The sequence below is a fragment of the Oryctolagus cuniculus genome, chromosome 3 (assembly GCF_051225735.1).
Source record: "Oryctolagus cuniculus isolate XC-2025 breed Fujian yellow rabbit chromosome 3, ASM5122573v1, whole genome shotgun sequence".
Taxonomy (NCBI): domain Eukaryota; kingdom Metazoa; phylum Chordata; class Mammalia; order Lagomorpha; family Leporidae; genus Oryctolagus; species Oryctolagus cuniculus.
In genome coordinates, this window is record NC_142869.1 from 135,566,036 (window position 1) to 135,589,529 (window position 23,494).

General features: G+C 43.2%; 1 protein-coding gene across 21 annotated transcripts in view; it reads left to right on the plus strand.

The window, feature by feature from the left end:
• The window catches only part of NRCAM (neuronal cell adhesion molecule), a 325,016-nt gene that overhangs the window by 156,929 nt on the left and 144,593 nt on the right, over positions 1 to 23,494 (plus strand). The gene's annotated exons all lie outside the window — the stretch shown is intronic.

A 23,494-nucleotide genomic window follows, 5' to 3' on the forward strand; every position in this document is an offset into this window, starting at 1 on the left:
AAGTCCTACATCAGTAGCCTGGAAACAAAGAATGTTGCTTTGTAAGTCAGATACGTAGCACACATTTCCTCCTTGAATAGTGAAAATTTGAAGACAAGCAAAATTAAGTTAGGTGATTGTGACCAATGCCAAAAGAGCCTTAATTTTGGATAAGGGGCTCTTTGAAGAGAAAACTGCCTTGGTAAATGGAAAATGACGTTTTGTGGAGTTTTAATGTACCCCTCTGTCTGACAGTTGTCTATATGTTCATCAAATAAAGAACAGCTGAAAGGTAAAGCAGTGCACTTGTCAACTCTGTCCATTCCGAGAGGGACGTGGATGATGTATACGCCGGATTGGAATGGATAGAAATTGGTAATTAGTAGGAATGGTGTTAAGTAGTGTGGCTTACCATTATCAGCAGTAAGCTAGGTCAGATTCTATGGATGATATATTGTGTGGTACCTACGAAAGGTAGAAAGGAAGAGTGGGAGATTTTTTTTTTAAATGTGGTTTCTCCCGGAGAGAGAACACAGGAAGAGAAGGCAGGCAGAGGGACCTCCTCCAGAAAGCCTGGTCCCTTTTAAGGTGGCAGCAATGGATGGGACCCAACTGAGGGCGCTTCCCTACTTTGTAGCCCTCCCTTGGGTGACCCCTGGATGGCTCCATTATTTTTTTTCTTTCTTCCATTTCCCACCAGACATTTGATTTAAAACCTTGGGCTTGTAGAGCAACAAAGGAAAAGGTTCCCTTCTCTCTGACTGGTCTTTCTGGTTAGCCACTTGTGAAGTGACTGCGGGGGACTTTGAGTTGTCAGGTGCTAACAGAACCACGGAAATAGGAAATATCTGGCTTGGTCCCTGTGAATGGTTTCCTGGGGGCAGAAACCAAATGCCAAGTGCCCTCCCTAAATCTTTCCTTTGCCTCACAAAGACTTGCTGCACTTTCCTGAAATTCTAAAGCAAGCTTGTATTCAGCCTGTCCCCAGGCTATTCAAGAGCTCAACCTCTAACATTAGAATGGAAAAGTTGTGGGGTTTTTTTTTTTGGTTTTTTTTTTTGTTTGTTTGTTTGTTTGTTTTTTTGCAGCTAGTTAGAGTCCTCCTCTCCCCACCCAGAAGTCTTTCCCAGGACCACAAGTGTCCTGTATCCTCTGGGAACGATGGCAGTGGCCAGAAACTGTGGCCTGTGGCGGGCCGGGTTCTGCTGCCATCCCTCATTCTCTCATCCTTCCCTGTGCAAGTGCGTGTGTCGCGCGTACCAGCTGTGCGCCCGTGGGTTGTGCACTTGCTTTATGGAAAGTCTGCCTTCCACCGGCCTTGGGTACTTGAGCTGCTATGCAGGACTTGATATCGTCCAGTCTTATTCATAATTGTAGATATTAATAATCCTCTGAGTTCTTGCTGTCTATGCAGAGAAGAATTCTGAATATCAGCTCAAGTGGGTCAGGTGGCATGGTCAGTACTGAACATTTGATTCAGTGAGAGGAATGCAAAGGAAGGTGAGGGCTTTATCTAGGGGAGAAGGAAGTCTGGAAGCTAAGTTGGGTCCATCCGAGGCAGAGAGCAGGCCGGGAGCCACGTGGAGCAAGCGTGCGGGCAGGAAAGCAGAGGCAGAGCAGTAGCCAAAAGGCCGCAGGCCCAGAGGTGCAGAGATGCAGGGCAACAAGGGAGGGGCCCACTGTGCTCCAGGCCTTTTATTTACTCCCAAAGGGGAGTGGTTACATAGTCTGATTGGCAGGTAGGCGTCCAGGTGAGGTCAGGCAGGGGCCTGGGATCACACAGGAGGCTGGTGGTGGAGGGCGTGGTCTTCCAGCTCACAAATCTAATCAATTAATCCTATCTGCCTGCCTATATCAGACTCAGTGGAATGCCCACAGTCAGCCAGAGTGAAAAGGCCACCCAGGGAGCTCTTGCTGTCCATTGGCTTTCTGCCCTGGCCACATTTGTAACCTTTTGGCTTTTTCTCTTCTTTACTTTTATGCCAAATTTTCTCCTGTACCATTGGCTTTCCTTTCTTCATTTCCTTCAGTGCTTTTTTTCTTTCTTTCTTGCAAGTTCCTCTTTGGTGATTGAATGCATACAGGTGTGCATTAGGTAAGTTTGGTATTGATTGTAACCATAATGAGTCTGAGAAATAATGGCCATGCTACACCTTAAAAGCATGTGCCCATTTGGCATACTCTGGGAACAGAAGAATCTGGCTGGTCATTGCAATGGTTTACCGATAGGGTTTCATTAATGACTTGAAAGCTGTTTTTTCTTCCGTAGACTTGCAGTATTTTTTTTTCACAATGATGCATACATCTTAGCAGTAGGCTAATCATCTTCTGAGTAGACAATAAAACTGACAAGAGCTGAAAGATTTTATCTTATAATTAAGTATATTTGTAAATGAGAACCATATTTTATTACAAAGTCCAAATAGGAATATAAATTTAATTCTCTTTAACAGTAAAAAGGCTTATCAAAATCTTGTCCTGTTACCAGAGAACTGCAGGGTCCTTGTCTTCGCTCAAGAAAGAATTCAGGCGTGAGACAGAGAGTAAGTGGAAAGCAAATAGCAAGGTTTATTAGGGCAGGGACATCTGTAAGAACGGATGGGCACCTTTCCAGACAGAACCTGAGAGAGAATGCCCAGTTGCTCAGACTGGAGGAGAGCGAGTTTACATGATTGAGTGGGCAGAGTACACCTGGCCAGGCCAGGTGGGCAGCTCAGCAGAGAGGCAGAGGGCTGAGTGCGAAGTCCGGTTGAGGCTGGGGGTTTTAAGGGGATGGGTCTTGCCTTCCTGCTTCTTCTCCTCCTGGAACAAAGGACTTTTTGGATGTAAATACGAAAAATTCCTATCTGAGTTTTCCCCCAGAGGAGGGATGGTTATAGGGTAGAAGGGGCCGGCCGTTTGAAGTGCAGATACTGGGCTGCACCTGGAAGGTTATGGGATGACTTTGAGATGCATATGCTGGACCTAGATGTCAGCTCTTTAGGCCTTTGTGTCACACTCATAAGCTCATATCTGATTTCCTGCCTAGCAGTCCCACAGGATCATCCTAAAGCTAAGGAGTTTTGCCTCACGTTACTTAATACCGATTGAATCCAGAGGTACTGCATCCACAGAAAGAATATTTGCCCTCATGAAACTAGTGAGGAAAAGCTCCTGGATGGGAAGCAATTACCTGGGGGAGAAGAGATCCTAGGATTGACAGGTATCCAGACAGGGCTCTCAGTCTCAACAAATACTTACCTCTGTACTGTTTTCTAGCAACCAAATCTGAGTCCACAGCAAGTTAGAAAACCAGAACAATCTTTTCTTATACTGACTTCCTCCCTCTCCACTCTGCTGTCTGGAGAGCAAGCTTCAGATTTCATCTAAGCAGCCTCTTGTGAAACATAAACGCACGTGCACAGACTCTCTGTTGTGCTTGTGGCAAATTGCACAGCGTGGCTGCCCCGCCCCGCCCCCGGAGCAGCACCCCTGGAAGCTGCCTCACGCTGGGGTGAGGTGGGGCTGTCCTTCCTTCCCGGGTACCACCATTCAGTTTGCCCTTCTCGATGGAGCTGAGCGATGTCCTGGGTCCTGGCATTAGCCGGAAGCGTATCTGATGTCCTGTACAGTGTTCTGGAGGGAGGCTGGATTATAATACATTTCCTGGTTCTTTTCTCTTAGTTATAATGGCTTCCATGATTGAGATGCCTTCTTGAGTAAGTCTTCTCTGCTCCTCACCTCCTGTCCTGGATAGTATGGGACAGGACTATTTTTCTTATGCCCCTACGTCCCTCCCACTTCCTCTGCTATCCTGGGCTGCTCCCAGCTTGGTAGCCACTTCTGAAGGCCCAGAAACAGCAGCTGAGGGGCCATTTTTGCTGCCATGTAGTAGGCTAAGCCTCTGCCTGTGGCGCTGGCATCCCACATGGGTGCCGGTTCAAGTCCTGGCTGCTCCTCTTTTGATCCAGCTCTCTGCTGTGGCCTGGGAAAGCAGTGGAAGATGGCCAAAGTGCTTGGGCCCCTGCACCTGCATGGGAGACCTGGAAGAAGCTCCTAGCTCTGGGCTTCAGATTAGCTCAGCTCTGCTGGCTGCAGCCATTTGGGGAGAGAACCAGCAGATGGAGGACCTTCCTCTCTGTCTCTACCTGTCTGTCTGTAACTCCACCTCTCAAATAAATAAATAAAATTTTAAAGAAAAACAAAAAAAGAGCAGTTGGAAGGTATTTAAAGAAAGACATCAACGCTGCTGGGAGAGGGTTGGGTGGGAGACAGAACAGTGGTGAGAGGGGTGAGAAAGGGGGCGATCCCTCTGGCAGCAGCCTCCATGCTGGTGGTCGGTGGGAGTCCTTCTTCACTGATGTGCTCCTCCTCTCTTCCCACTGCAGTTTGCTGGGGAGAACGTTCTGCTTTCAAATCGGAAGGAGAAAGTTGCCCAAGTTACTCCAGTAAAGCAAATGCAACCTTAGAATTGATACACCAAAGGGCTGATGCAGTAACCTTACAAATAGCCCTTTGCAAAAATCTTTTGGATCAAATTTATTTTCCCTGCTACAGTTTTTTTAAAATCCATCTACTAGAAAGGCAGAATAGCTTACACAGAGAGACAGAGGTGATAGAGAGAGAGAGAGAGAGAGAGAGAGAAAGGTCTTCTGTCTGCTGTTTCATTCCCAAATGCCTACAATAGCCAGAGCTGGACCAGGCAGGTGTCCCATGTGTGTGGCAGGGGACTGGGCACTTGAGCCGTAATCTTCTGTCTCCCCAGGTACATTAACAGGAAAGTAGATCAGAAGCAGATTAGCCAGAACTCCAGCCTCCACTCCAGTATGGGATGCGGGCATTGTAAGACGTGTCTTAACCTGTAGTGCTGCGATGCTTGCCCCTGCTGCTGCTCTATTGACCTGTACTTTTTATCTTTTCTCAGGTCACCAGAGTGAGAGCTGGTAATAAAATAAGGCTAGAGCCATGAGCCATAACTTTAACTTTGTGGTTCATGGAAATCACCAGAACAGTGCTACCAAATAGAGAGGGCAGCCTGCGGCCTTGTTCTCAGCAAGTTCAGCTGCTGTTGAAAGAACTCTCCCGAGGAGGGGATTACAATGGCAGAGCAGGGAGGGAGCTTGCCACTGTAGTCTAGGAGAAGATAGTTTCAAAAAAGTGGAGTGAGTGCAGTCTCAGGGAAGAGTTAGGGAGAAGACGACAATATACCATATCAAAACTTAAGGGATACAGGAAAAGCAGTGTTAAGAGGGAAGTTTATAGCAATTGGAGTCTACATCAAGAAATTGGAAAGGCACCAAATAAATGAGCTATCAATGCATCTCAAGGATTTAGAAAAACAACAGCAAGCCAAACTCAAAACTAGTAGGAGAAAACAAATACATAAAATTAGAGAATAAACAAAATTGAAACCAAAAAAATAATACCAAAGATCAGCAAAACTAAGAGCTGGTTTTTTGAAAAAATAAACAAAATTGACACACCAATGGCCCAGCAAATCAATACAAGGAGAGAGAAGACCCAAATCAGTAAAATTAGTGATGAAAAAGGAAATGTAAACAGATACCACAGACATAAAAAGAATCATCAGAAATTGCTAAAAAGAGCTGTATGCCAACACACTGGGAAACCTAGAAAAAATGGATAGATTCCTGGACACACGTAACCCACCTAAATTGAGCCATGAAGACATAGAAAGCCTAAACAGACCCATAACCGACAGAAATTGAATCAGTAATAAAGACCCTCCCAACAAACAAAAACCCAGGACTTGATGGCTTCACTGCTGAATTCTACCAGACATTTAAAGAAGAACTAACTCCAATTATTCTCAAACTATTCAGAACAATTGAAAGGAAGGGAATCCTTTCAAATTCTTTTTTTTTAACAGGCAGAGTGGACAGTGTGAGAGAGAGAGACAGAGAGAAAGGTCTTCCTTTTACCATTGGTTCACCCTCCAATGGCTGCCACGGCTGGCGTGCTGCGGCTGGTGCATCGCACTGATCCAAAGCCAGGAGCCAGGTGCTTCTCCTGGTCTCCCATGGGGTGCAGGGCCCAAGCACTTGGGCCATCCTCCACTGCACTCCCGGGCCACAGCAGAGAGCTGGCCTGGAAGAGGGGCAACCAGGACAGAATCCGGCGCCCCGACCGGGACTAGAACCCGGTGTGCTGGCACTGCAAGGCGGAGGATTAGCCTATTGATCCACGGCCCTGGCCCTCAAATTCTTTTTATGAAGCCAGCATCACCTTAGTTCCTAAACCTGAAAAAGATGTACCGAGAAAGAGAATTACAGACCAGTTTCCCTGATGAACATAGACTCAAAAATCCTCAAGAAAATTGTAGCTAATCAAATCCAACAACACATCAGAAAGATCATTCACCCGGACCAAGTAGGTTTTATCCCTAGTATGCAGGAATGATTCAACATTCACAGATCAATCAATGTGATACACCACATTAACAAACTGAAGAACAAAAACCATATGATTATCTCAATAGATGCAGAGAAAGCATTTGATAAAATGCATGAGGAAAACTCTTAAGCAAATTGGGTATAGAAAAAACATTTCTTAACATAGTCAAGGCGATTGACAAACCCATGACCAGCATCCTATTGAATTGGAAAAAGTTGGAAGCATTCCCACTGAGATCCAGAACCAGACAAGGATGCCTACTGTCACCATTGCTATTCAATATAGTCCTGGAGCTTTTAGCCAGAGCCATTAGGCAAGAAAAAGAAATCAAAGAGATGCAAATTGAGAAGGAGGCAGTCAAACTAACTCCATTTTCAGATCACATGCTCTATATATAGGGGATCCAAAAGACTCCCTAAAAGACTACTGGAACTCATAGAAGAGTTTGGTAAAGTAGCAGAATATAAAATCCGTACACAAACATCAACAGCCTTTGTATACACAGACAATGCCATGGCTGAGAAAGCACTTCTCAGATCAATCCCCTTCACAATAGCTACAAAAAAAATCAAGTATCTTGGAATAAATTTAACCAAGGATGTCAAAGATCTCTATGATAAGAATTAGAAAACATGAAAGAAAGAAATAGAAGAAGATACAACAAATACATACTTCCAAAAGCAATTTACAGATTCAGCGCAATTCCAATCAAAATACCAAGGAAATTCTTTTCAGATATAGAAAAAAATGATGCTGAAATTCATATGGAGGTACAGGAGACCTCGATTAGTTAAAGCAGTCTTATACAACAAAAACAAAGATGGAAGCATCACAATACCAGATTTCAAGATATACTACAGGGCAGTTATAATCAAAACAGCCTGGTACTGGTGCAAAAACAGATGGATTGACAAATGGAACAGAATAGAAACGCCAGAAATCAATCCAAGCATCTACAACCAACTTATATTTGACAAAGGAGCTAAAATCAATCTGTGGAGCAAGGACAGTCTCTTCAAGAAATGATGCTGATAAAACTGGATTCCCACATGCATATGTATGAAGCAAGACCCCTACCTTACACCTTAGATAAAAATCCACTCCAAGTAGATTGAAGACCTAAATCTATGATCCAAGACCAGCAAATTATTAGAAAGTTGGGGAAACCCTGCAAGACACTGGCATAGGCAAAGACTTCTTGGAAAAGACTCCAGGGGCACAAGCAATCAAATCAAAATTCACAAATGGGATTAAATCAAATTGAGAAGCTTCTGTACTGCAAAAAAAAAAAAAAAAAAAAACACTCAGTAAAGTGAAGAGGCAACAACAGAAAAAGAGGAAATCAAAATAGCCAACAGACATATGAAAAAATGTTCAGGATCACTAGGCCTCAGGGAAATGCAAATCAGAACCACAATGAGGTTTCACCTCACCCCTGTTAGAATGGCTCTCATACAGAAATCAACAAACAACAAATGCTGGCAAGAATGTGGGGAAAAGATTCCCCACTGTGGAAGACAGTATGGAGAAGCCTCAGAAATCTGAATATAGACCTACCATATGACTCAGCCATCCCACTCCTGGCAATTTACCCAAGGCAAATGAAATCAGCCTATGAAAGAGTTATCTGTACCCCCATGTTTATGGCCCCTCAATTCAAAATAGCTAAGATGTGGAATCAAACCAAACACCTGTTAACTGAAGAATGAAAACTGAAGAATGAACAAAGAGATTATGGGATATGTACACTATGGAATACTATACAGTGGTAAAAAATGAAATCTGCTCATTTACAACAAAATGGATGAATCTGGAAAACATCATACTTAGTGAAATAAGCTAGTCCCAAAGGGACAAACACCACATGTTTTCCCTGACCTATGATAACTAATAGAGCACCTAAAAGGCAATCTGTAGAAGTAAAATTGACACTTGGAGAAGCAATGACGAACAACCCTTGTCTTGACTGTTGAGGAACAGGTTTTTTAATATATATATACTATTTGTTGAACTGTTTAATTAACATAGAGTTAAACATATGTGTATAAAGTCAAAAGAAAATAGGTATCAGTAAAATATAAGAGTGGGAATAAGAGAGGGAGGAGGAAGAGGAGTGGGAGTATGGGTGGGAGGGTCAGCACAGTGGGAAGAATCACCATGTTCCTAGAGTTGTAATTATGAATTGTATGAAGTTTGTAACTATAAAGCTGTATAGTTCTGCATACATTCCTATGGACTTATTTCTAAAGGTACAGTTTAAAAACTTGCCATAGGACCCAAAATCCCCTTCAGCTGTGTGGGAAAAATACCATCTTCAGTGTTCAAGTGATCATATGGATAGGGTTAAGGGTCTTGTAATAATAATAGATAGAATTAAAAAAGAATTAATGCTCCACCATGGGAAGCAGTCCACACAGCAGACTCATAGAATGACAGTCACTTCACTCTGACCACAGAAACAGCCCTTAAGACATTCTGGACTGGTTGAAAATTCCACAAGAGCATTTCAGGCAAGGAAAGCCAAGGCAGTGTGGCAAAAAATGTCTTACATAAAAGATCTCTGTGGGTGAGACCCTAGTGGAAAGAAGTGGTTATAAAAGAAGGGGAGGTACTTTTCTTTGAATGGAGGAGAGAACTTCCACTTTGCTTACGGCCTTGTCTAAATACTGAAGGAATCTGTTGATTCAAAAAGCTTCCATAGCCTAGGTGCTCATGTCAAGAGCCTCAGGTGATCAATGACATCATATATAAAAGTGTTAATTGTTAAATTAACAAGAGTCACTGGGCATTAACTTCCCATGTAGGACTTTTGTCCTCAGAGAATTGTATTATAACTATGTCTAAGTGCTTCCAAAAGATGTATCACTCTTGGGTACTTTGTTAATTACGTTTCCAAAAAAAAAAAAGTAAAACTAATTTCAAGTTGCAATGATTTTGACCAGTCCTTGTCTTGACTATTGAGCTGTTGAGGAACAGTTTTTGTTTTGTTGTTGTTGTTGTTTTTTTTTTCTTGTTTGTTTACTGTGTAAATTGTTGAACTCTAAGTATAGAGTCGGTCTTCTGTGTATAAAGTTAATCGAAAATGGATCTTAGTGGAAGATGGTACTGGGAATGGGAAAGGGAAGAGGAGGAGGGGTGGGAGAGTGGGTGGGAGGGCGGGAATGGTGGGAAGAATCACTGTATTCCTGAAGTTGCACTTATGAAATGCATGAAGTCTGTATTCCTTAAATAAAAGGTTTCTTTTTTGGGGAAAAATAAATTAAAAAAATAATATTGTATATGTAAGGCTTGTCCCCAAGAGAACAGCTTGGTAAGGCTCTTGTTAACTGTTGCTAAATTATTTTCCTGGTGTATTGCGGTACCTTCCCAGGAGTGGTGTAGACAAGTGTCAGCTCACTTTTGTAAATTTTGGATGTTATCATTCATTTTTTGAATAAAACTTAAAAATCTGTTTAAATAAAAAAAGAAAAAATTGAAAAAACTCTTCCCCCCAGAGAGGAAGTGTATTCCCAGTGATGATTATCAATGGCATTCCTTGTTCATTGAGAATTACAGCCTTTATGTTAGCGTTTTTATCACCAAAATCATTGCAAGCTACTGAGTGAGGCCTGTGTGTATGACCACGTGAAGCGAGTCGCACAGCGCGACGCCTGGGCAGCCTCATGTGTTCTGGCCGTGTGCACTCTGTGAATGCAGGGGTGGACGTGGGTGCCTGGGTTTCTGGGTATTTTATCATATCCTGTTCTTCCAGCATCTGGACATTTCATCCTTGGCTGCTTTTGGAGAGAGTGAGATCCTGACAGGAGGGTTATCTAGGGAACAACCCAGGAGGAAAATGAAGCCCAGTGTGGAGCAGGAGGCTGCACCCAGGCCCCTGCTGCTAATGCAGAATGCTGTTGTCACAAGTGACTGCAGACACAAATAGGTTGCTCAGATTTTTGTTTTGTTTTTCGCTTTGTTTTGTCTTATTTCGCCTTTCACGACAGCATTCATTTTGTAAAGCAAAGAAAAAAAATCTCTTGGATGGAGTCGAGTTTTCATATCTGCAGAAGGCATTTCTATGGCTTTTGTCAAACTCAGCTGGTCTGTAAAGATCCTTTGTTTCTGGTTGACTGTGGCAGAAAGCAAGTCCATAAACTACCGCAAATACAGGAGAGAATTTCTATTGAAAGAGTGGAGTAAGGATATGGTGCATGGAGCCAGTTCTGAAAAGGGTTTTGTTTCTTGCAGCATGTTGGAAATTCACATTCAGATTGCCAGCTCTGTGTTCTTTAGCATGCTACATTTAGACAATAGGGCGTGCAGTATTGATTAATGCATTCCTTGACTGTGTGGATTAATGTGTTCCTGGGTGCCTCCGTGAGCTTCACTGCACCTGAGGTGTGTGCTAGGTGCCCTCTCCCCGGCTGCTGCTTCGCTCACATGGGGCCATTTGCACTTGGAGCTTCTGTGCACGTCTATTTCACACCAGAGTTCTCATAAAGAAAACCACAGATCTATTCCATCTTTTACAGAGAGTGTACCGTCTCGCAGAGGTGTTCTGGGCTGTAATCAAGGATGCTCGCTGTTCCCATGGTGGGGTTCCCTGGGAAGAATGCTCTCTGTGTAAACAGAAGTGGCATCCGCCGGACCTCTGCCCTGAGTTCTGCCCTGAGTTCCATCTTCCTTTCTATCAAGTTTCTCTAAAGATAAAATGCTAAAGGCTTCCATACTTGGGTGATGTGGGAGGGGATGTGCAAGTGGACTGCCCGTTAGACACGTGGTGTCTCAGTTGGGAAGCCACTCTTGTCAGGGCCATGGATGCCATCAGCCCAGCCAGGGCAAACCCCTTCCCGGTCTATTCATTCTGCATTGTCACTTCTCTGGCTGTATTCTGAAATCCCATTAAAATGCAGGGTTTTTCTAAATAGCATGCTTCCAAAAAGGGTCATCTTCATATGGTTCTGCTTAGCTAATGGTTTGAAAAAAGATGAGTGAGAGTTTAGTACGTTTGACTTCATTTGAGATGTCAGCATTCTACTGCTACTTTAAAATCTTTCCGACCATTTAATTCTCAGCAAGACAACAAAGACAATCAGAAAAGCATGTTCTACAGTGATGAGGGAAGGTCTCAGCATAAAGCAACAGCCCAGGGACGCTGAGGTGACGATGTTGCCTGCTATGCCTTGAGGCTCCCACCCTAGCATTTAACAGGGGAGATCTTCCGTGTTGTGCAAAGAATTTACTTCTTTTTTTTTTTTTTTTTTTTTTTTGGACAGGCAGAGTGGACAGTGTGAGAGAGAGAGAGAGACAGAGAGAAAGGTCTTCCTTTGCCGTTGGTTAACCCTCCAATGGCCGCCGCGGCGGGCGTGCTACGGCTGTCGCGCTGTGCCCAGCGCACCACGCTGATCCGAAGCCAGGAGCCAGGTGCTTCTCCTGGTCTCCCATGGGGTGCAGGGCCCAAGGGCTTGGGCCATCCTCCACTGCACTCCCGGGCCACAGCAGAGAGCTGGCCTGGAAGGGGGGCAACCGGGACAGAATCCGGCACCCTGACCGGGACTAGAACCCGGTGTGCCGGCGCCGCTAGGCGGAGGATTAGCCTATTGAGCCGGGGCGCCGGCCAGAATTTACTTTTAACACTGGGGATAGCACAACAAGTTCATCCTGAACAAGAGAGATTTTGTTTTCATGTAATATTTTTTCAAGATTTACTTATTTATTTATTATTTTATTTATTTATTTAAGAGGTAGAGTTATAGACAGTGAGAAGGAGAGACAGAGAGAAAGGTCCTCCATCCGCTGGTTCACTCCCCAAATGGCCGCAACAGCCGGAGCTACGCCAATCCGAAGTCAGGATCCAGGAGCCTCTTCTGGGTCTCCCATGCGGGGGCAGGGGCCCAAGGACTTGGGCCATCTTCTACTGCTTTTCCCTGGCCAAAGCAGAGAGCTGGATGGGAAGAGGAGCAGCCGGGACTAGAACCGGCACCCATATGGGATGCCAGCGCTACAGGTGGAGGATTAACCTACTGTGCCACAGCTCTGCCCCTTCATGTAATAGTTAATGGTGTGAAGCTATTAAGGAAGTGATTTATCTTGTTTAAATCTTGGCATAATATTAAGGGTCATTCTGATATTTCAGAGACATCAAGGAAGATCCTTTTTTAAAAATAATAATTGAAATATTTATAGTTTAATAATTTAAATAATAACTTAAACATTTTTCAATTTTATGTATTTGAGAAGCAGAGAAAGAGAGGTGGACAGACAGAAAAAAGTACTTTTGAGAAAAGCAAAGCAAATATGTTCATCCTTAAAAGAGGGAATTGCCACATTAAAATTACTGCTTTGGGCCTGCATTGTGGCACAGCGGGTTAAGTCACCACATGTGACACCAGCATCCCATCTCAGAGTGCTGGCTGAAGTCCTAGTTGCTCCACTTCTGATCCGGCTTCCCACTAATGAGCCGGGAAAGGCAGCTGAAGATGGCCCAAGTACTGAGAGGCACAGATGGAGTTCCGGGCTGCAGGCTGAGCCAGCCCTGGCTGTTGTAGCCATTTAGGAGAGTAAACCAGCAGATTGAAGCTCTCTCTCTCTTTCTCTCTGCCTTTCAAATAAATGTTTTTTAAAAAAATTATTTGTGAAACTATTATACAAAGTAGTGATTTGTCTCATTTAAATCTTGACATGAAATCAGTGGTGACAGATGGCATTCTGTTAGTTCTATTTTTTTAATTTATTTTATTTATTTGAAAGAGGCAGACACACAGCAAGACAGAGAGAGAGAGAGAGAGAGTTCTTCCCTGACTGTTTCATTCCCTAAATGCCTGTAACAGCTAGAGTTAAACTGGGCTGAAGCTGGGAGCTAGGAACTCAATCCAGGTCTTCCACATGGGTGGCAGGGACCCACGTCCTTGAACCATCACCTGCTCCCTCCCAGGGTCTGCAGCAGCTGGAAGCTGGAACTAGGGCTGGAATCCAAACACTCCAATGTGAGATGCAGGCAGCCCAAGCAGCATCCCAACTCCTGTACCTAACACCTGCCCAGTATTCTGATCCTTACAAGTCTTCAAAGAGAATTCTTTATTCCATTTAGATAAATCAGAGACAGGACCATTCAAAGGTCTACTTTGGAGGTTCATAGAATACATGACCTCTGGTAGTTGATTCATAATATTTGGTCCCAGATTTCTGTTATTTTTAAATATTTGATTGTATCTGTCTTACAAGAAAATATTTGTGGAAAATAGAAAAGGAAAATAAATTACATCTGTGGTATTTGCTTACATAAACTTTTGGAACTTGTGATACACAAAATATATGTTGAAAGTGTTGTAATCTATTTGGTTGGATGATACATTTTATAAAACCCATCTTACACAGGAAAGGTATTTTTTTCAGAGAACCTTTAACTGTAGGGTACATTTAAGAGAGAAATGCACTGAAACTGCTAGCTAAGAGGACGTTTGCATTGTGATGAGATGTGCATTTTCTTGGTTTGCTTCCATTCAGCAAGAACTGAAGGGGTAAACAAAGGGAAGCAATGAACATGATTAATCTGCTGTTCTGCAAAGCTGTTGATACTGTACTGAATAAAAGCCTGCTGACAGAAGCGGTTAGCATGGTGGGGGAAAGGCCAGAGAAACGGCTTATGAAAGCAGGGAATGGAAGGCAGAGAACAGTCCAATGTGGAGAAGAAGAACAGGAGAAATGGTTGCTGCAAGTTCGTATTTTTCATTTTGTTGTCAGAAAATACAGAGGAGATGCAGTTAATATAGTTTCCTAAATAGATTTGTTCCCTGGGGCAAAAAAAAAAAAATGAGAAAGAATTTGACAAATATAACTAGACCAAACTATAATATTTAAATGACTCAAATGACCTGGAAAATAAAATACATCCACATTCCTAGTGTCCTATAAAATATTTCCTCACTATGTAACATCTCCCTCAAACAAAGGTCAATGCAGCCACAGACATGCTTTCATACAGAACAGTCTGTGAATTGGTTTGGTGTATAAAATAATAAATTATTCTATTGGTATGTTTTTGAAGGCACTTGAAAAACTTTCTTGCCATAGAAGAGCAGGAAAAACCCAGGCTCAGCGGCCTCTTACAGGACCCTGGGTACCCAGCTCACACTCTGTAAATTTGTGTTGAGTTGCCATTGAATACTTGTTATTTATCACCATCAGATGTCTTCCCTAAGAGAAATGTTGGCCCTCTCTGGGTTTTCTTCATGTGTTGTTGATGCATGTTGGTTACCTAAAGCAACTTTTGATCCATTGAAAGACATTTTCGGCCAGCGCCATGGCTCAATAGGCTAATCCTCTGTCTGCGGTGCCGGCACCCCAGGTTCTAGTCCTGGTCAGGGTGCCGGATTCTGTCCCGGTTGCTCCTCTTCCAGTCCAGCTCTCTGCTGTGGCCCAGGAGGGCAGTGGAGGATGGCCCAGGTCCTTGGGCCCTGCACCCGCATGGGAGACCAAGAGAAGCACCTGGCTCCTGGCTTTGGATCAGTGCGGTGCGCCAGCCGCAGTGCACTGGCCGCAGCGACCATTGCGGGGTGAAGCAACGGTAAAGGAAGACCTTTCTCTCTGTCTCTCTTTCTCTCTCACTGTCCACTCTGCCTGTCAAAAAAAAAAAAGAAAAGACATTTTCATTTTCCCAAAAACAAATCTTTCCTTTTTTTTCTTCCGTAGTTCAATCTCCAAGTTCAATGAAGAAGTTGATTTCAAATATCTTGAAGTATATTTCAAATGAGCTTGTTGGTTCTGCCCCAATTATTTTTCTTAAGGAAATGTAACTACCTTAATGTAGTAAGTGATGCAGTATTTAGGACTTGGAAGGACCTAAAGAGTAAATAATGGGAAGATTGTCCTTATAGACTAGATTTCCCTTAGCTGAGACTCAAACGTATCCTGTTCAATCACCATTGAATGAGTAGCGGCCCCATTGCCATGGTCCCATAATTAAACCCTGAATCAGAACATTTTATGGATATCAAGTCAAAATTTATTCTGAAGCTGTTTGAATTTCATGAATATACATGAAATACTGTCTTAGGCCGTACATTCAATGGAACCTGTATTGTGGCCATCTTCATTAATAAACATTATTGATTGTGTCCTGTGCAGAAGCTGTGAGAGGTAGTAAGAATACAAAAAGACCCACATGTAACTCTTGCCTTTTAGCGACTCACACCCTTTAGTTATGTATGTGCAAATCAAGTGCTAGCCTAGTCAAGTCTGTACTACGTATATACATTTAAAAAAGCATGGTAAGGCCCTGGTGGAGCAGTGGGTGAAGCCACTGCTTGAAATGCCAGTGTCCCGTATCAGACTGCAGGTTCGAGTCGCAGCTGCTCTGCTTCCAATCCAGCTACCTACTAATTTGTATGGGAATGCAATAGAATGTGACCCAAGTACTTGGGCCCCCGCCTTCTTTGTGGGAAACCTGGATGGAATTCTTGGCTCCTGGCTTCATCCTGGCCAAGCTCTGGCTGTTGTAGCCATTTGGAGAGTGAATCAGTGGATGGAAGATCTCTCTCTTTCTGTCATTCTGCTTTTCCAATAGATAAATCATTTTTATTTTTTTAAAGATTTATTTATTTATTTGAAAGTCAGAGTTACACAGAGAGAGGAGAAGCAGAGAGAGAGAGAGAGAGAGAGAGAGAGAGAGAGGTCTTTCATCCGATGGTTCACTCCCCAATTGGCTGCAACATCCGGAGCTGTGTTGATCCGAAGCAAGGAGCCAGAAGCTTCATCAGGGTCTCCCACACGGATGCAGGGGCCCAAGGACTTGGGCCATCTTCTACTGCTTTCCCAGGCCATAGCAGAGAGCTGGTCTCAAACTGGCACCCATATGAAATGCCGGCTCTTCAGGCCAGGGCGTTAACCTGCTGTGCCACAACGCCGGCCCCTATATAAATTATTTTTTAAAAATGATTTAAAAATTAAAAAACATGGAATAGCATTACTGAGGATGAAGTTACAATATAGGCTAAAATTGTGACCAATAGGTACTGGGAGATTGACCAGGGTATATGATTGGTTTAGACTTGAACTGATCATGAAGGAAGAATGGTTCTAAGAGTGGTTCAGAAAAAATAAATTTAAAAAAGTGGAAAAAATGGCAGTCTTGAGCAGGGAGGGAAATAAGCATGGTATTTGCATGGAAAAAGGGAAAGTAAGTAAACCAATGTGAAACAGAATGTAGCCCTCAGAAGGGTTAGAAATAACTCTGGAGAGGTGTTCCTTCCTTCTTTGTGAATCAATCAACATTTATTCATTTCAGCACAATAATTACAATATAGTGTAGTTAGTCCAAAAATGTCCAAATCATATGTGTATAGATATTGATGTGTATGTGTATGTGTAGACACACACATGTCAGGGTATAAGGGTAAAAATTGAGTCTTCATGTGGTACAGAATTCTGGAGAAAGAACATCAGCCATGAGTAGGCATCTTCCTGGCAGTCGTGCAGGACAAGGACGTGCCAGGCTGTGGGACAGCAGAAGCCCAGTAGACACCTACGTGCAGCCATGCAGTGGTTCACTCTGCTTGCATCGTTTGGCTGAAGGTGAGAAGTTGGATTTGCTGTGAAAGCCGGTTGGAGAGCTTGGCTGGAGCCAGGAGTTGGAGATGGGCTGTAGGATTTTCCATTTAAGGCTTTTGAGTCTGGGCTCGCCTGATCTGATCTGAGTTTAGAACAGTCTGGCAGCTTGATGTGAGCTGAATAATTGGACACCGGCAACCAGTGGGAGGCAAGAGATGGTTGGAAATGGAGAACTTGAGCCACATGAAAAGGGTTGAGAAGGAGACGGTTAACAATATATTTGAGTGGACCCACGTGCCCACTGTGAATGAAGCCTGAGGAGGAGCAACCTCTGGTTTTAGAGACTGGCTGGACCGTGTGCTACTGATCACAATAGGAAATGCAGGGGAAGGCTGCTTCTCAGAGGGAGACGTGGCGTTCTGATGTCAATCTGTGGAATTTACGATATCTCATTGCGATTATGGTGTACTGAATTTGAATTGTACTCAGTTATGAAGCCATTCAGGTTTTTTTTTTTTTTTTAAAGATTGATTTATTTTGAAAGGCAGAGTTCGAGAGAGAGAGATTTTCCATCCACTGGTTCACTCCCCAGATGGCTGCAGTGGCCAGAGCTGGGCCAGTCTGAAGCCAGGAGCCAGGAGCTTCTTCTGGGTCTCCCACATGGGTGCTGGAGTCATCTTCTACTGCTTTCCCAGGCCATAGCAGAGAGCTGGATCAGAAGTGGAGCAGCCGGGACTCGAACTGGTGCCCATAAGGGTTGCCAGTACTGCAGTTGGCGGCTTTATCCGCTATGCCACAGCGCTGGCCTCAACCATTCAGTTCTTGAGTAGAAGGGAGAGATGTATGCTCAGCATTGTTTCGAGAGAGCTAACCTGGCATCATGTTTTAGCAAAATCCGATGACGGAACATGAAAGATGAGGAAAGCAGTTTGGAAACAGTTACTTTGGTGAGAATGTTTATACTAAGATCCAGAGCTAAGGGAGGGGCTGCAGGAATGGTAATCAGAGATGCCAGAGTCAGGCAGGCTGCCCCCGGAGAACAGGAGCCCTCGCCTTTGGCTGTTTTGTTTAAATTTACCTTGAACTTGTGAATGTGGTTTTAGCTGAGACACCTCTGACTCCTGGGACTCAGAGAACTGCGTTCGCAGCACAGATGACTGGTCATCCCAGTTTGTCCTGAGAATTGGTGCACTTTTTTGAAGAAGGGAAGTGGTTTCCTGGGGACCCCAAGTGAAAAGAATTAATGCCATCAATCATCTCCAAGAAAAGAACTGGCTGCGAAAACCCAAAGGTCAAAAACTCTTATTAACTGGAGGTCCGACAATGTACACAATTCAGACTGAAATGATTTTCTCGGTGATCTGAATAAAGAAACTTTTGCCAAGGGCAGGAATGAAGGCAAACAGTACACAGCATTCCCAAGGGTCACTGGCAACATTTTTGAAGCAATAGCATGGGACAATGTGTCATTATAACTAAGCAGACAAATTTGAGTCAGATTTGCAGGAAAAGGGCTGTTGTTTCTGTGGCGGTTCTTTCGTCCTGTGGTCACGGTTTGGAAACGGTGATCAGTTAGACACACGCCCGACGATTCAGGAGGTTATGTCCAGGAAGCGGTTGCATCTTTATAATTCTCTCAGGTTTGCTGAGATGAAAGGCAGTTTAAGCCTGAGGCTTGGAGGAAAATGAATCACAAGTCTCAGAAATGCTGGCCTAAAGCGATGTGTTGGCTATAGAGGGAATTCACAGATACGTGGGGACAAATCCTGCTGTAATTAATGCACAAAGTCATAATTTTAATGGTCCACATGGCAGTTTATATCCACACACGTTTATTTTGAGCTCCTGGGTATTTCTTAATCGAAATTCATGCTGTTGTTCATGCATCTTTAGTTGATCAAATGGAAAAAGAAGCCATATTTTCTCCAAAATAGGGAAATTATCTGATTTGCTTTCTGCTTCTTGTGTATAGAAGATAAGCCTAAAAAATCCCCACGTTTAATTTTACATGCATGCTGTTTATTCCATGATGTGCCGTGACTCGTGCCTCGGGACAGCCCCGCGTTCCCTTCTGCAGCTCATGCCAGTCAGGCCTTCCTGGTACTGGAGATGCCCACGAGCCTAGGTCCCAATTTCCCGCTAGTTCCTGTTGTCCTAGAAGTCATCCTGGCGATCTGTGTCAGTTATGGATCCTGTTTTCTGGAAAACGAGCTAAAACTTAATTCTAGATCTTATCTATGGGAGAAAGCTTTTAGGGGCAGTGTTGTGGGGCAGCAGGTTAAGCAGCTGCTGGGATGCCCACATCCCATGTTGGACCCATGTGGGTTCAAGTTCCAGCACCTCTGTTGAGACGCCTCCCTGGGAGGCAGCAGGTGATGGCTCAGGTACATAGGCCCCTACCACACACACGGGAAACCTGGATGGAGATCCTGGCTCCTGGCTTCAGCCTGGCCCAGCTCTGGTCGTTGCAGGCATTTGGGGAGTGAACTTGCAGATTGAAACTCTCTCTGTCTCTCTTTCTCTCTTTTCCCTGTGTCTTTTAAGAAGATGAAAATAAATAGATATGCATTGAAAAAACATTATGGTTTGCCCTATTTTACTTGGCATTTCTGAATCTTGCTGGTGTATAACACACTTCGGCATCTGTACTGAAATTACGTTTATCATCTGTCATCAGCTAGCTTCCTGATGAAAAGAATGGAAAATGTTTCTTAGAATGTACAATAGCACTATTTTTATATTGTTCAAATTACATGTAAATCTTTGAAGGTGATGTGTTTTTTTTTTGCAGATTTTTTTTTTATTTAATGAGCATAAATTTCCAAAGTACAGCTTATGTATTACAATAGCTTCCTCCCCCCCCCCCCCGTAACTTCCCTCCCACCCACAACGCTCCCCTCTCCCATTCCCTCTCCCCTTCCTGAAGGTGATGTTAAACAAAACAGATCATTACGATTTAAGTTCATTTTCTTATCAAAATTATCCTTTCTTTTCTTGGAATTATATGGTTAAATCTTGTATACTTTTATTTAAAGATTTTTTTTTTGAAAGACAGAATTACAAAGGGAGGGAGAGAGAGGGAGGGGGAGGGGGAGAGAGAGACAGAGAGACAGAGAGAGACAGAGAGAATCTTCCATCTGCTGGTTCACTCTCCAAATGGCCACAACAGCCAAGACTGTGCCAGGCCAAAATCAGGAGCCAGGAACTCCATATAGGTCTCGTGGCAGGGGCCCAAGCACTTGGGCCATCTTCTACTGCTTTCCCAGGTACATTCGCAGGGAACTGGATCAGAAATGGAGCAGCCATGACTTGAACCTGGTACCCATACTGGTATGCCAGCATTGCAGGCAGCACCTTAACCTACTATACCACAACAGCCCCTACCTTGTATACTTCTTCATTATAATTGAATGAATAGAATATGAACAATCCCGTACAGTTTCATTGTTCAGTTTTTTAAAAATATTTAATGAAAATTTATGATTTAATGAAATCTAGTTCTATAAAAATATACATTGCTTATAAGTCAAACTTATTTCTTGAATAAAATATAAAACAACTTCTAAGAAAGGCTTTCTGCTACTGAACTGATAACATTGTATTTTGGTCAAAAGTATTGAATTTAGGGGCCAGCGTTGTGGTGCAGTGGATTAAGCAGCTGCTTGCGTAGCTGGCACCCCATATTAGGTTGTCGGTTCATGTCCCGGCTGCTCCACTTCCAACCCAGCTCTCTGCTAATGCTCCTGGGAGTGGGAAAACAGTGGTTAAGGCCTAAGTGTTTGGGTCCCTGTTAGTCAGGGGAAGGCTCATATGAAATTTCTGGCTCCTGACTTCAACCTGTTCCATCCTGGCTGTTGCAGCCATTTGGGGAGTGAACCAATGGATGGAAGATCTCTCTCCTGTCTGTTTCCCTTTCTCCTATTGCTCTGTCTTTCAAAATAAGTAAATAAAGCTTTTACTAAAAAAGTACCTAATTTAACAACAATCCTGACCTTTATTTATAAACATTTTAATGCCCCCAAATCAGCACAATAATTTCAGTCTTACAATAAATTAGAAAATAAAATGGAGGAATTCCAGATTATAAAATCAAATTTGATACAGATTTTACCACTCTTCTTTGTGACTATTGTACATTGTCGCCTGGTCTGGGTGTCTCAGCCCCAGTGTCTGCCTTGTTCGATATTCTTTTGTGGAGATGCTCCTTTGATTTATCCGTGTCAGTGTTGCCCCTAGGTTCATGCAAGATGGAAAGGTATTTCCTGGAAGGTATTTCAACTTACCCAGGGAGGCGTTTGTCTTGTGCTTCTCTGTTTTGGTGGCACACACATGACACAATGACCTTTTAGGAAAATAGCATCTGGGATCCTCTAATGTTGTCTTGCATGAAGACAAATTAGTTTAATCTCATATGATATATTTTAACTTCTTTCAAATGGTGATGTCCCTCCTTCAATATTTAATAAGTTAAAATTAACATAGCATTATAATAACAATTGAGAATCATCAAAATATGCCTTAAGTAGTATTTTTAAAATATTTTTTTCAGGGCTTTTGTTTGCTTTTTTCAGTCTTTGGCTATGAAAAGTATCTTTTTAAAAATTTTTTGTATTTTTTTAAAGATTTATTTATTTTTATTTGAAAGTCAGAGTTACACAGAGAGAGGAGAGGCAGAGAGAGAGAGAGAGAAGTCTTTCATCTGATGGTTCACTCCCCAGTTGGCTGCAATGGCCAGAGCTGCGCCAATCCGAAGTCAGGAGCCAGGAGCTTCTTCCAGGTCTCCCACGTGGGTGCAGGGGCCCAACGACTTGGGCCATCTTCTACTGCTTTCCCAGGCCACAGTAGAGAGCTGGATTGGAAGTAGAGCAGCCGGGACCTGATCCGGCACCCATATGGGATGCCGGCGCGTCAGGCCAGGGCATTAACTCACTGCGCCACAGTGCCGCGGCCATGAAAAATATCAATAGAAATTTTGAGAAGAGCTAAATTTGAATGTAGGCAGTCATATGTTTACAGCGGAACTGGCTGTTGCCGGTGATATCCTCCTGTGAACACGTTATGTTCTGCTGTGAGAGTAACGGTCGCGATTCACTGAGGCTTGCCAGGTGCTGGATATCACCTAAGCACTTCCTGTGCTCTATCTCACTTTATCCCCACAGTAGCCTATTACAGAGGTATGAAGAAACAGGTACAGGGTTCAATGCTTTGCCTACGTACACAGAGCTAGTCAGTGACAGAGCAGGGATCCAAACCATGGCAGTCTGACTCCAGGGTCCACGTGCTTCCCCACTGCACCTCTGCCTGGGCAGGAGATGTGCCTACCGGAATACTTAATGAGTTCAGACACGAAGCACTTGGCCTTGGGAGTCTCTGTTCATTGTGCTGTGTGTACATGACAAATAAGGTCTCATATGGAAGTCAAAGCTATTATCCTGCCGCTCTACACATTGAATAATAAATCTGAAGACTGTCGGGGTTGTTACAACACCATGGTCATGTACATCATATACAATCAATGGTGCTGCAGAAAGAGAACAGAAATTTGAGGCCAAGCAATGCAGTAGGGTAGGAATGCTTGCTTGATATGAGGTGGTATTACAGTAAATGCCTCTTGTGCATCTGATTCAATCTTAAAACTATATATATTTGTGTGTGTGTGTGTATTTATCAATTGTTTCTATGTATGTGCTTTTTATTTAAATAGGATCGTTAATAGGAAAGTATGATTTTGCAGTATGAATTTTTATGTAAATTTGTATTTTGTTTTATTAATAATCTCTTAATTATTGAGCACTTCATTCTGGATGTTAATTGCCTTTTCCTTGCCCTAATTAAGTTTGTACAAAGCCAAAGCCCTTTCCCTGCCTGCGGCTTGTATTCCTCTCCCTGACTGTGTCCTGGGGACGTGGGCCTCCCTGGTGCTCCTTGAACCAGCCAGGGACAGGTCCACCGCAGGGTCTTCGCAGTGATGGTCCCTGTCTCTGGAGTACTCTTCCTCCATACTTCCCCTTAACCCACTGGCTCTTCAGTCCTCACTCAAATAGCATTTTTATTTGTTTATAATTACTTAAGAATTAATTTTACAATATCCAACCCAATTGGAGAAATGCTTACAATATTTCATGTTTTCCCAATACATAGATACACTGATTGACATTAAAAATGACAATGTCAAAAGTCATTTTTTGCTGAACTTTTCCCTATCCTGTGGATTACTTACATGTGCTCACACATGAATACACACACACACACAATCACAATCACACACATGCACCCTAGGGATTCCTGTATCTCCTCTTTTTTGTGGCATAATACCACCTAACAAACAACATAAGTTGCAGCTTATTTTGATATCCGTCCCCCCAACTAAATGTAAAGCCCATGAGGACAGGAATCTTGTCTGTTGTGCTCACTGATGTATACCAGTATCAAGAATAGTCCCTGGCACATAGTAGATGCTTGATTTGCTCAATCAATGAACGATGATTTATGAAACTTCAGTTTCAGCCATTAATCAGACAACAGCATTAGTTAAATAAATTCTGCCTTCGTAAGTTTGTGTAGTATTTCTCAATTCCCAGGGCTTGGAAAC